The sequence below is a fragment of the Hirundo rustica genome, chromosome 1 (assembly GCF_015227805.2).
Source record: "Hirundo rustica isolate bHirRus1 chromosome 1, bHirRus1.pri.v3, whole genome shotgun sequence".
Taxonomy (NCBI): domain Eukaryota; kingdom Metazoa; phylum Chordata; class Aves; order Passeriformes; family Hirundinidae; genus Hirundo; species Hirundo rustica.
The window spans coordinates 50246497-50258908 of record NC_053450.1 but is presented as its reverse complement, the minus strand read 5'-3'; the positions used below and the strand labels follow the sequence as shown (position 1 = coordinate 50258908).

Genomic DNA, 12412 nt, shown 5'->3' with positions numbered 1-12412 from the left:
TAAAATCATGAACTGAACATGTTTGAAATTCACATGTAGGTTCTGGAAAATGTACTCTGAAATTGTCTACTTTTCAGTGTGTGCCAGGAGAAACAATAAACCTTGGTGGTTTTTTCAATAGTCTTCTACTGCCCATCATGCTATTTTGGGGAATAGAGAGATGAAAATTTAGAGTGGTTCAAAAGCACAGTAATTCTTGAAGTGCTACTGACATAATTGCTGCTATATGTGTTCCCAAAAGGAAATTGATGCAATGTAAAAGGCTGTGTGAGAAATATGGAGACAAGGTATTTTGGGAAGGACTATTATATATTTCTGTAAATGCTACTTGAGGTACACGGGTTTTTAAACCTATGTTGTGTGGTAACCACTTCTATGATGTACAGATATTTTAGTCGCAAATTTCAAAGTATGTATAAGAGTATTTGAGAGAAAAAAATGTAGTTGATTTGTTTGTAACATTTCACTTGACTGTGCAGGTGCAAGGCAGAGACTTTCATCATATATATGGTGTGAATAATTTTTTTTTTCTATACATATGTAGCAAATCATAAGGGGAATTGGAATCTCAGGCCTCTACACAGTGCTTCACACTGGAATTATTTTATATATAATAATGATGGCCTGAAAATTCTTTTCTTCCTTCCTTCCTTCCTTCCTTCCTTCCTTCCTTCCTTCCTTCCTTCCTTCCTTCCTTCCTTCCTTCCTTCCTTCCTTCCTTCCTTCCTTCCTTCCTTCCTTCCTTCCTTCCTTTTTTCCTTCCGACTGAATGGTTAATGTGCTGGAAAATTGATACGCAGCACTATCAGCCCAGTTCTGATTGTTTTATTGTCATGAGAAATGGAACAAAACACATTAAAAAGTTTTATTAAATTTAGGGGGTTTAAGTATTTCTGTTTAAAATGCATTCTTGAGGTGGTGGTAGATACAGACAACTGTATATTTATGATTTTTTTTTTTTTTTTTTTAATTTGCCTCTGTTTGTAGTTTTCTGCCTGCTTTAGAGCCAAATTCTTCATGTGCATTGCATGAAAAATCTCACAGTGGGGCAGTCAGGTGAGGAGCTGTGGAAGTTCCTCCTTATTAAGAAACAGGTTTGGAAATATTAAGGCTTTATATAACAGATTCTTTCAGTTACAATGAAGAGCAAATTAAAACCATTTACCTACAACTAGAATAGACTGCAGAACTTCCCACTGGTGCTGATGCAGGAACATTTTGTAGAGAATATTTTATTCCTCCTGTGGATTGATGTGGAGGGAAAGCCTATACTTGGGATTTTTCCTTTATCTCATGTGCAGACTTATAACTCAGTTTCAAAAGCAATTAATATTTATGAGGTTGGGCTGAGAATAATACAACTGTGGTGAGACAGTGAAATGTCTGCCATTCACACACTGCTGTATAGTGGTAAAAATACGTATTTAAGTTTGACTTAATTAAACTGTATTTAATCCTTTCTCTGTGGGCTTGTAAACAGTAGTTCATATCAATGCTGGTGTACATTGTTGGCAAGTGACATGTGCTGTCAGCATAATTTTAGACACATCTCTTTTCTTGCATAGTGCTTATCGCTAATACAGAACTTTAAACTTTTCTCATTGGTCTGCCAGCTGCTAAAATCAGAAGGTTTTTCCAAGATGTATTTTTTTTTTTTTTTGTGCTTTGTATGCAGAAACAATGAAATGCAAATAGTGATTGTGTAGTGACTTCCTAAAGGAGTGTAATTAAAAATCACACTTTGCAGAGCCCTTTAATTGGCATTGATTCTAATCCTTCAGGTTAGCTTATTTTCAGTTTAAAGTGAAGAATCATCAAAAGACTGTGTCTCTATAACTGGCGGCAAATATAATCAGGCTAAAAGTGCTCATCTTCTCAGCCTGCCTTCCCAAGCAGGATGATGGAAGATATGAGCAGCTTATTATTGGCAACCTGGTGCTCCAGTTGTCTTGGGGAAAATAAGTGGTTTGTTCTGAGTATGAGCAAAACGTTAATGTGTTATTATTACTGTAGATCAGGAGCTGAGCTGTAGACATTGAAGTATTACATTAATATTTGCTGTGCTTGGATTAGCTGAATTGGCAGTGCATTTAAGTAGGGACTTGGGCTTTCTTATTATTTACTTAATTATATTTGTAATTTACTGTGGCTGAGTACTCAGCATGATTTTTAATTGTCTGAGGGAGGCTCTTAATTTTACAAATGAGGCTCAATAAATGTGTGTGATGTTGCAGTCTTGGCTTTATAAGAAGAAGACTGAGTTTTCTTCTCATTGCTAAGCTTTATGCTATTCCCATTACTACTACACTACTGTGGTTGTAATTAAATTTTTAGAAGTTCATTTGCATGTGGTTACTAGGTAGTCCTAATTTCTGTAATTGTTATTATTTTGCTATAATTTGGGTAGCAAATATAAGAGGTTCCTGCCCAGTGCTTAAAAAGTAAAAGAATTGTTGATGTTAATGGCTTAATGGCAAAATCATCATCTGAAAGAGGCTTATTCTGAAATCAGAGGTTATCTGCCATTTGCCACCTCAGGTACTCGCCCTCACTGAAAGGTTGCAGTATTTATAAAGCCCCTCTAAGCACACCTTTGTAATGGAACAGATTTAGGTTGTTAATGTAGGTCAGTATCTTGACCTTGTGTACAGAAAAATGTATAATCATCCACTTCACTGTGAAATGCTTTAATAAAATATAAGAAGTGATGAAAAAAAAAAACAGTGAAAAATAAACCCAGGTAAAAATTTCATCCATTTCCTTTACAGAATATATTGTTAATTAAAAATTATGCATACAAACAGAACCCTGGGAGTGTAAAGAAGCATCATGTAGAAGAGAAATCAAATGGTTTAGTAAGTAATGAAACACTTGAAGACCTGCCCTTCATGTCCTCACTGAAATTTGGTTTAATAATGGTCATGCTATGAATTGGTGTTCTGCACAGGAGTGGTGGAGACGTGGTTAGAGTCTGCTTCTCAAACTCACAGATTCACAGAATTCACATAATTTACCTAATAAGGAATTATAGGCAGGATCTTGTTCAACTGAGTGTTCAGTATCTCCCAGGATGGAGATGCCACAGCCTCCCTAGGCACCTGTTCTGGGTTATTCTTTGCTCCTGTTCTTAGCCACATTTTCTTCCAAGTTTCTTTTTAAATAAAATCTATCTGAAACACACACAAAAAATTATAAAAATAGCCATCAAGCGCAAAAGTATTTTTGTCCCATGCCCTGTTTTATGCATCAGAGATCGAAAGAAAAAATATAGGAACATGTCAAACATGTTCTCTTAGCCTCCTGATGGCTTGAACTTTGGGTCTTTCTGAGCTGCATGTTTCTAAACATTTCTAGTTACCTGAGTTGAGGGAATTTAATTTTCCCACACTTTTCCTGACTTCTCTTGAAGGCATGATTTGATCTCCATGACCTACTGTGGCAGGAGTCCCACAGTACAACTGCACTTTGCAGAAAGGGCCACTTCTCTTTCTTTATTTGTTCAGCTTTCTTTCTTTTTATGACGTGACTCTAAATCAGCTTGATTTAATGTCCTATGGTTGTTTTCATAATCTTTCATGATTTATGGTGTTACCCTGTTCAGTTGTGCCTCATGCAAAAGTCATTCTGTACGCTCCCATCATCTTGCTTTTTTGTGAACCTCTTCTGTTTGTAACTCTCTGATCAAATAAAAAATAGGGAGAGTGGTCAGAGAAGGCTAGCACGCGTAGACACGCACAAATAAGAAAAACTGCGCGAAAGCAAGACTGATTAAGAATTAAAGAAATTTTAGAACTATTAAGGCCAATGCTGATTTAGTTTGGGCTAACATGGATAGTACCATGTGTTTGTATGGAATGTGAAGCACACTAATCCCTGGATATCTCTGAAAACTCTGTCATAGGTACTTAGATGTTTGCAGAAAGTTGTTTTCAAATTTTATATTTTTTACACTTCAGGCAGTGGCTTACAGTGTGCTTTACACTTGTGTGATGCAGGTGATACCTTTACATTTCCTGCCTTCACTGTCTCTGTCATCACTAAATACATCTGACAAGTTAAAATTTCTCTTATCTAAATGAATTCTGTCAGCTAAGACAAACCCATCTGAGTCTAGCTTCAGCAAGGTTCTCAACCAAATCTTCATGCATGGGAGTTTCAATGAGTTCAGAGAAATCCTTACAAGTCAAGGCTCCTCCTAAAGACATGGAGGATATATTCCTTTAGAGAGTTATGTTTGTAAGCTCCCTAAGGGGATGTTATAAGAAAAAATCAATCCAGTTTACTTGTTACAATTAAATATATTCTGTCAATTTTATACTCTCGTGGAAAATCTGAAATGCTCATGATGTAGACAATATTATAGGAAAATTAAAGCCTTCCTTAAAAGAGGTTCTTTCAACAGGAAATATGTGCTTTCTGAAATAATTTAATAGCAGTTTCTAGTTCTGTACCTCTCTCTCGATCCCACTGCCAATCTGATAGTTTTATCATCTCATTTTCTTACTTTGAGTGTATTGTTTTATCCTGCTTCTGACAAAAAAAACCCCTGCACAACCTACCAAGAAAGATCAACTGTAGAGAAAGAACTGGAAATTTCGTTCTAGAATTAGGAAGAAATACACTAAAGTTAGTTACATACCTCAAGGGAGAGGCAGGCCCTCAGAGCCAGCTCTACACAAAATGCTGTCATTGGAGTACTGTGGAATATGTTTCTATGCTGACAGTAATGTCAGAGACTCTGAAGCAGTGTCAGAATTTAGTTTACCCTGGAAATGGGACTCACAGCAAATATAAAAGTAACAAAGGGGAGGCTGCAGCTGTCATCTGTTTGACTGCTTTAGAGGTCAAGGAATTCCCAGGAATAATCACCTCTTGTGTACAGAAGCTGTTCCTGTCCTCTTAGTGGTTGCTGGAAAGAATTTCAATCCAAGGCTTGATGTTTTACTAAGATGTGCATCCCACTTCTAAAGGAATTAATTCATGGAAGACTTTTAGCCTGTGGGAAGTGGGACATCAGACTCTGATCGGGTTGGTCTCTTCTAGTTTTCCAAGCATGAGTTTAAATTATTTTCAGGTTATTTTTGCTCTGAAAATTTTTACTTGCTTTTTCTGACAACTTATCCCCAATAGTTAACTGTGGTGTGGAAAGGTATTTCTTTGAATGAGCATCAAGAGATTAAAATAATTTAAGAACGCATTAAATGACTTATTGTAGTGGTAAATCTTCAGTATAGTCCAAAGCTAGTATCGAAGCACCCTTAACTGTGAATATTTTTTTTTTCTTTTAATATGCTTTACAGTAAAAGTTTCATTTGAGATGTTAACAGCATTTACAAGACAAAATATTCACACTTATTCTGGCTTGTACTTTCAAATTGTCCACATGAGACCTTTAGGTGATGAGAAACCAAACTTAAATAGTCAGATGACTCATAGAGAACAAATATAGAACACAGAGGAAAGCCATTTATTTTTGTTAGTCTCACTAAGAAGTACTGGAGACATAAGAAGAAAAACATGTATATAATTTTCCTTACAAGAGAGAGAAAATGGTTCATAAATAAGTACTTTCAGTTTATATAATTTTAAAAAATCATATATTTTAATCTGTAGTGACTTCCCATTGCAATTTTGTCCACTGCTCATCGAATGCTGGTGGGGGAAGCACCATGTATACAGCTGGGTGGTGCAGGTTTTCTCACCATTCTCCTCTGCTTTTCCAGACACAGACAGCAGGATTCCTTGGTGTTTATGTAGAGTGAGAAAAGGTTGTGGAAGGGGGTGAGTGGGGGAGAGGTGAGCTTGCAGAGATTTACTGAGTCAATCACATGTAACTAGTGTTTGCATCTTTTGGTAAAAGAACCAGCAAACTCTTCATGCATTGTGCAGGGAGAGTAGGAAGGTTGAGATGGCACCACAAATGCAGCATTATGCAATCAAAATAATTCTTTTTGTTGTTGTTGCAAGAAAGAGAGTGTGGAGCCAAGTGAAAACCTTGCTTTGGATCATTGTTACAAAACATCTCAACATTGCTGTGATTTTTAGTTAATACATAGATCCTTGCCATGTTAATAATTTTATCTTGTTTCAGGCTAATAGTTTTAACTCCTACACTTTGATTGTGTTTCAGAACAGTCAAGCATCAAGTACTGGAACTGACATCTGAATTAAAGAGTGTGCAAAAAATCTCTTCCCTCTTTAACTATTAAAACAACTAAAATGGAAAACTGACTAAAAGAGGTGAGTCCTTTCCTCTGATCATTCTCACTGATCCCTCTCTGCATTGCTTTTATTCGTTTCCTCCAGATGTGCCTCCTGCCAAGGCAGGGAGCCAAAAGATTGCAAACTCTCAACTGCTTTAATGGAAATGAAGGTAGATAGAAAATTACACGTGTGATAACCCGTCTTTGTACTTAAGTAGTTATGCTGTCTGAGGATTCTGTTAATATTGGGTGTCTTTGAATATTGTGGTGAATGATTTTCACAAGTCTGATAGGAATGTAAAAATGTATATATATAAAATATAAACTTAATATAAACTTAAATGTTGAGTAGAGTCCCACAGAGTTAAATACACCAGAGCTGTGGAGAGAGTGCAGGGAATGTAAGAGAAAGGATTGATTTGCACGAGAGGAATACAACAAAGGGGAGAGGTCAGAAGGTAAAATGAAGTACAGAAGACAGGCATGGCAAGGGGTTGCAGCATCTTGGAAGCAATATTGAAATGGCCTGGAAAAGTTCTGGTAGGGAAAGAACTTCCTTTTCCAGTTTCCACAGTTATTTTTACTTGTTTTTTTTCTGTTTGGTTTTTTGGGGTTTTTTGTTTGTTTGTTTTGTTTTGGGGTGTTTTTTTTTGTTTGTTTGGTTGGGTTTTTTTACACTAAGAGAGACCTGATAGGACATACTGAAGATAAGCTGACCTCTAGCCTCTGGAACAGAATTTGAATAGCAGTGAAATGTCTACATATAGTGAACTATTGGTATTTCCCAATGCTAATCATACTGAAAAAAATTAAAATCAGTTCTACATCCTTTTTCTTTATTACCACATGGCAGAATTAAACTTACATGTGCTAGAAACAGGGAGAGTTTTCACATCTTTTTTAAATGGTGGTCATTCTACCTATGATTTGATATGATTTTAAAAATAACTCTTAGAACTATATTTGACTCGATACAGTTCAGTATATATACAGTTCAGTATTCTCAATACATGCAATTTAATTGTAATGTTAAACTAATATGTTAATCATATAGTTGGTTGTGGGTATTTCAGTTTAGTTAGGTATGATAATGTACTTCCATTTGTAAATTTCCCTCAGTGGAGCATGAGTTTAAGATGAAACATTTTACATCTTAGGAATACTCTTTGTGTCCCTCCAGTGATCTTTTTTTCATTTTTTTCCATTGGTGGAAAAAGTTTCAATGGATACCTCACTTTAAATATATAATTTCTTACAATTAGAACGTTATCTAATCAACTGGCTGCTTTGTATTTTAGTAAATGTATTTTAAGAGGAGAAAGAAGCAGAGTGTTGAACCATTTCCGTAGCCATAAAACTGTATCCATGATGCTTTAATATATGCGTGTGTGTGTGTATACATATATATAGATGTGTGTGTGTGTGTATATATATGATTCTGCATGTTATATATTTAGTATGCATGTGTATTTATACACTGCAAGTATATATTTCTAAGGTACATGCACACTACAAAAAGTAGTAAATTTTCTTTGCAGAATAGGACTTGGAACTAGTGTTTATCTTCTGACAATGTGAAATAGATCAGTTTGGCTAACTTTGCCTCAGTTTGGCCTTCTGTAGAACTCTGAAACTTCATTGAAAAGGTGACATAAGGTTTACAGTGGTGTGATTTTTCCCAAGCAAATCTTGTAGTTTTACCTTAGGAATTAGTTTTTCGCAGTAATACATTTGCTTATCATTTACATTTATTTCTGTGCATTTTCTTACACGCGAAAAGCCTCCACCCTATTCCCTCACCTCTCGGGTAGCTTGGGTAAAAGAAAATATTATGTCATTGAAGAATGTACTTTGATTAGTGATACATTTATTAGAAGAACAGGGTGTGGTCCACTTATTTTCCTCAGGAATATATTGACAATATCACTTAAGAGTGACTCGATGGCCCTTGTGGGGCCCTTCCATCTCTGACTATTCTGTGATTCTGTGAGTATAATGTTACTCTTTTGTTGTGAATTTTGTTCAAGGGAAATGCAGATAGGACTTAAACGTTTCTTGATTTAATGGCAACTTTATCAGGGAGAAGATGACTAGGCTTTGAAAAAAGTCAGATAAAGAGGATCTATATGAAATGTGTTAGGGATGTGGGTGAAATTGAACTTTAATGAGACCAAACAAAAGGAATATAATTGATCTTCTACACTGAGAATGTACGGAAGTAATTTAAACCTTAAGGTCCTCTTCTCTTAGTGGGAGACAGGGTAGAGGATGTTTTGTATGCTCTAATTATGCAGAAGTCTCAGGCTCTGCAAAATATTATTCCTTAGGGGAAAAGGACAAAAGACAAAGAGGACAAATTACAGTTAAAAGATATGATGTTCTTTGATGCAGTACAAGGGGAAGCAAAAGTATTTTACTAATAATCCTGGTGCGAAAGTAACAGCTGTATTGAGAAAAATTAGAAAATTCCCCTCAGGTAAAGTACCCTGAGAAGGCAGAAAAGCTTGGATGAGGCAAAGGTACTGCAATCAAATATAAAGAAAAAAATCAGATTTCTAGTGCAAATTGAAAAAAGAAAAAAAAGGATTATGAGTTGCTTGAGGTATTTTAAAGAAAAATTCAGGCAGGACTTATTCTTATTACAGCTTAATAGCAATTCCCTGAGCAGTTATAGAAAGCCTATGAATCAGAAAAAAAGAAACTTTACTGACTCTAAGATAGACAAGTGATTTGTCTGTCTGTTAGATAAAACAAGACATTTCAAATAAAAATTTATATGTTCTATATATTCCTACTTACTTCTCCACTTATGGGGAAACCAAATATCAAAATTAAAATAGGGACAACTCTTTTAAGCATTTTTTTAACCAGATCAAGTTGAAAGCCCAGGGAATATCCAGAAAGTTTTGGGATGAGCTGGATACTGAAATGTCCTGGACAATTATTAGTTTTGAGTGACAACAATAATTTCAGAAGTGTGACAAACCATCAGTGCAGGCATAATGGAAAATGGAGATACAGAACCATAGTGTTACAGAATGGCTTTGGTTGAACAGGACCTTAAAGATCATTAAGTTCCAGCACCTATTAAAAATGGGACGAAAAGATCAAAAACAGATAGAGAAGTGCTGAGATACAGAGTCAAATATTGAATCAAAAATTTAATTACTATTATAAGTAAGGAAACAATCATTAACAACTAAAAACTATAGAGGCTTATCTTTGAGTAATAAAAAATTGTCATGAATTTGCTTATATGAGTTAAATATGTAAGTTAGAGGAAAAAAAGAAAAAATAAAGAGAAAGGTTGATATTTGATATAGCTAAGGACACAGACTTTTTTTTGTGTCAGTCTGAAAAAAAAATGTCCCTTCATCACAGCTGGCAGAAATAGAAGGTAATTCCCCACTGCTAAAATCAATTTTGTATCAAAATTTATTTCAGACATGGATCTTTCGTTTCCTGCTTTCTACAGTTGGTATCATTTAGATATTTATTGACTGAATTATAGACAAAGGTGTGGTCCTTCTTCCTATGACATTTAGACTAACCTTTCTTTATGGTGGGAGATAGGGTATTGGTGGAGGAAATTGACCCAACTTGCCAGTTGGCCTCAACTTCTGTAAAAATAGAGAAATTTTATAACATTCAGATCAGTTCTTTTTTTACAGTCTTCAAGGCATTACTACATTACACTTGCAGGATTTAAACAGAATAATGAAAAAAATTGTCCTTATTTATACTTCAATACAAAGAATGTCAAGATATTAAACAAAATCTTTATTTTAAAATTATTGTTTATTTAAAATATTAATTTATCGATTTCATAATTATCATAAAATAGATTAATCTATTTATCTATTTGTTATAAATAACAGAGTAAATACCCAAAGATGAACAATCTCAGGAAAAGAGAGATGAAGCAGCTTCAAGACATCATTGTCTGATTCCCAGCCCACATCCCATTACCTTCATAAATATGACATTGTAGAAGACAGGTGAAGACCTGAGGCCAAATTCTCAACCATCTTGGTCCTTTTCATTTATTCTACCTCGTCCTATTAATCCAATGGCATTCTATGTAAACCTTTTATTTTAAAATACCTGTCCTTGTGACTTTCTTTTCCTCAAGTGAAAGCCACAGCCAAAACAGAGATGCATGTGAAAACCATGAATGTTGAGTGACATCCCTGGGGGCAAGGACAGTGTTAGAGATAGGTACCATTCTTGTAAGGTCTCTCAGAAGAGGTCACCTCTAGCTCAGGAAATACCAGAATTTTTCAACTTTCTTATGCTTTTCTGTACTTCTCTTTACACATCTGCTGCCACTGTGGTTTATGCCAGTGGCTCAATGAGCCTTTGAATTCACTCAGAATGGCTATTTTTGGACATGCACACTACTGAAAGTGGATGCCTGTAAGAAGCTTTTATGGTTGGACAAAAAGTAATGACACCATTAACTCTGAGAAATGGAATGGTTCCTGTATTGCTGTCACTCTCTTCCAGTAAAAAATTTCAAGTTGAGCACAGTGGGAAATCCAATTTACTCCCATGGTATAAAATCATATTCCTGAAATAATTCACCACTGTTAGAAACAAACCAATGTGTGGAACTGGCACTGGTTTTTAGGCTGATGCAGGGAGAGATGCCTTTCTTTGGTTTGCATTGCACATCATAAGCGGACACGGGCACAATGATAAATATCTCACCATGGCTTCATGGGATCAGAGATGGTGCATTTATGCTTGCACCAGAAAGGTTATAGGAAGCCCATCTGTCCTTATATGGTTTTCCTTTGTATTTTTATATGATTATAACACCTACAGCAAAAACGTAATAAAAAAATATGATTCAGATAATCCTCTTAGTTCAGGGTTGCAGGGGTGGAATCGGCGCTGTGCAAAATAAAATGATAAATTTGTTCTTACTGGATCGTGAAAGTGTGGCCAAGGTACATTAGTAGCCTCTTCTGACTCATTGGGTAATACAAAATTATGGTCTCCTGAAAGCTTTATTTTATATGAAACTCTGCCATATGGCTATTATTTTAAAATTGCTACAGTCTGTTTTGTTACTGTTGTATAGTTTCCACTTACCTTTTGTTTTCCTGCCTTTCCCTGCCAGCCCTTTTAGCTACAGTCTGCATGCTGCAGACACAATTTTAAAAAGCTGTCTAATAATTTGGGGAAGAGCAAGTATAGTGTTTGGTCACAGTTGGGCCATGGCAAAGAATTCTTCTTTTCAGAGCTTGTATGCTTGACAGAGACCACATTCATGTTTGGATACAGGGACTGTGCTCTCAAGAGCAGAGGGAAAAATAAAAATTTCAGTGTTGCAAAATCAGCACAATGAAATAATTTGCACCTAATTCTTATAAGCTGCCTAAGAAGTTGTTTGAACAATTAAATTCCTATCTTGCAAATCCTGGAAATCAGGAGAATTTCAAGGAGTGAAAGAAAATATAAAATCATCCAAAGTAAAGTATGGAAATAGCTCAGAAATTGGTAAAGTGATAAATACTGAGGAGGGTAAGTTGCTTAAAAATTTTGGGTGAATTTGTACATAAAGTATCATTTTGTATGTATGTCCTGTGTCGATATAAACAAATGTTTTGCTTAAGAATTAGGCAGTACAAGAATAAAGGAGCATAAAAGGGGTGTGATCCCATAAATCGAAATGCTGAAAAAGTGTTTGAGGGCATGGTACATTACCAGCTGTAATAGGAGTCTGCAGGTGGCAGCTTAAGGCACTACTCAGGTCTTATTTACTAATGTATTTACAAATAAATGAAAGCCATCTTTCTGTTCCAAACATGACCACTCCAGGACATACTTGGTTAAGGTGTTCATGCTTGAAGAAGTTGTTGATAATTGGAGAGACTTTGGGAGAAGCCACAAGATTGGTTCAAATGGGATTAAAAATAATGGCTGGTTTGATTCAGTACTGGGGAGGGGGGTGGAGTCGGAAAACTTTTCTCTCTGTGGAAGGCAAAAAAATATTGACCTCCTGAGACTCACAAGTATAACAGAAGAGATCCAGTACATGGAAGTTAAACCTCAAAATGGAAGCAAAGTGCATATTTTTAAAGAGAAGTAAATACACATTGGAACAATTTGCCGAGCACTGTTGTGGATTCTTGTAACTTAAAAGATTTCATTTGGAATTAAGTCTAGGATTGCTGAAGCAATTTAGGGAATAAGATGCTCAA

At 35.6% G+C, this 12412-nt stretch overlaps 1 protein-coding gene across 5 annotated transcripts in view; it reads left to right on the top strand.

The window, feature by feature from the left end:
• DLGAP1 (DLG associated protein 1) overlaps positions 1–12412 on the top strand; it is a 407039-nt gene that overhangs the window by 142231 nt on the left and 252396 nt on the right. For all 5 annotated transcript variants that reach the window (XM_040080998.2, XM_040080984.2, XM_040080969.2 and 2 more), the window contains one exon: positions 6131–6240. The gene's annotated coding sequence lies outside the window, so the exon portion shown is untranslated. The remainder of the gene's footprint in view (positions 1–6130; positions 6241–12412) is intronic.